We start from the raw sequence: 1,932 nt of genomic DNA on the forward strand, positions 1-1,932 counted from the left end.
GTGTCTCCTGCATCGGCAGGCGGACTCTCAACCACTGCGCCACCAGGGAAGCCCTAACCAGCAGTTTTTGATTTAAAGTGAGAATGAACATGTTTCCCATGGTTGTTGTGTATTTTCCTTATTTTGTGAATTATCCTATTCACGTTGCCCACTTTTCTTGTAATTTTCCTATTTTTCTTAGATAACTGCTTATACATAGTTACTAACCCTGTCTGTGACATACACATGAAATATTTTTCCAGATTTGCTTTTGCCTTTTAGATGTCTGTTTTTACCATTCCTCTCCATTAAAAAAATAGATATTTATTTATTTATTTGGCTGCACCAGGTCTTAGCTGCGGCACGTGGGATCGTCATTGAGGCATGCGGGATCTTTAGTTGTGGTATGCGGGATCTAGTTCCCTGACCAGGGATTGAACCTGGGCCCCCTGCATTGGGAGCAAGGAGTCTTAACCACTGGACCACCAGGGAAGTCCTCCCCTCCACTTTTTTTCACATGTTACGTTTACATATATATTGTTGTCTGTCTATATGTTGTTTTATTTCTCTGATTTGTCCATTCTTGCACCAGGATACATGGCTTTAATTACTGTAGCTGTATACCTGATAAGACAGTCTCCCTGCATATTTTTCTTTTTTTGAATGTTACTAGTTATTTTTGCATGCTTATCCTTACTGGTGAAATTTAGAATCATTTTGTCAAATCCCAAATGTTGGGATTGTGTTAAACTTATGGATACATTTGGGAAGAGCTGACACATTTATAATATTGAATATGTCCCAAGTCTTTTATGTTCCTCAGTCAAGTTATGTAGTTTTCTTTAAATATGTCCATCAGGGACTTCCCTTGTGGTCCAGTGGGTAAGACTCCGTGCTCCCAATGCAGGGGGCCCAGGTTCGATCCCTGGTCAGGGAACTAGATCCCGCATGCCACAACTAAGAGCCTGTAGTTTTCTTTAAATATGTCCATCAGGGACTTCCCTTGTGGTCCAGTGGGTAAGACTCCGTGCTCCCAATGCAGGGGGCCCAGGTTCGATCCCTGGTCAGGGAACTAGATCCCGCATGCATGCCGCAAACTAAGAGTCCGTATGCCACAACTAAGAAGTCCGCATGCCGCAACTAAGATCCCACGTGCTGCAACTAAGACGCAGAGCAGCCTAAATAAATATTTTTTAAATGTCCAACAATATCTTGTCAAATTTGTGCTTATCTATTTTATGCTTTGTGTTATTAATGCCAATAGGAATTTTTATTTCTGCTTAATAGTATGACTGGCATTTTATAGGCATTCAACAAGCATTTATTGAGTGAGTAAGTACATAATACAGAAAACTACTTTTAAAAGTCATGAAAACTGGGCTTCCCTGGTGGTGCAGTGGTTAAGAATCCGCCTGCCAATGCAAAGGATGTGGGTTAGAGCCCTGGTCCGGGAAGTTCCCTCATGCAACAGAGCAATTAAGCCTGTGTGCCACAACTCCTGAGCCCATGTGCCACAACTACTGAGCTGGTGCACCTAGAGACCGTGCTCCACAACAGGATAAGCCACCACAATGAGAAGCCCGTGCACTGCAACAAAGAGTAGCTCGCCGCAACTAGAGAAAGCCCGCACACAGCAATGAAGACCCAACACAGCCAAAAATAAATAAATAAATTTATTAAAAAAAAATTAAAAGTTGTGAGAACTTTAATTATAGATGAAAGGAGAAATGTGCTTTAATATCTAAAAGATTTTGGTTTAATTGTACTAGCACAAAAAAATGTAGCCAGCTTGGTTTACTAGGACTCATATCAAAAGGTGAACTGAGGGCTTCCCTGGTGGCGCAGTGGTTGAGAATCCGCCTGCCAATGCAGGGGACACGGGTTCGTGCCCCGGTCCGGGAGGATCCCACGTGCCGCGGAGCGGCTGGGCCCGTGAGCCATGGCGGCTGGGCC

The 1,932-nt window shown here is 43.4% G+C and overlaps 1 non-coding gene across 1 annotated transcript; it reads right to left on the reverse strand.

Annotated features, from left to right (window-relative positions):
* Positions 1-398: 398 nt before the first annotated feature.
* Positions 399-471, reverse strand: TRNAW-CCA (transfer RNA tryptophan (anticodon CCA)). Its single transcript has one exon. It is a non-coding gene; the product is annotated as a tRNA-Trp (tRNA).
* Between the last annotated feature and the right edge of the window lie 1,461 nt (positions 472-1,932).

The sequence above is a fragment of the Physeter macrocephalus genome, chromosome 8 (assembly GCF_002837175.3).
Source record: "Physeter macrocephalus isolate SW-GA chromosome 8, ASM283717v5, whole genome shotgun sequence".
Classification (NCBI taxonomy): domain Eukaryota; kingdom Metazoa; phylum Chordata; class Mammalia; order Artiodactyla; family Physeteridae; genus Physeter; species Physeter macrocephalus.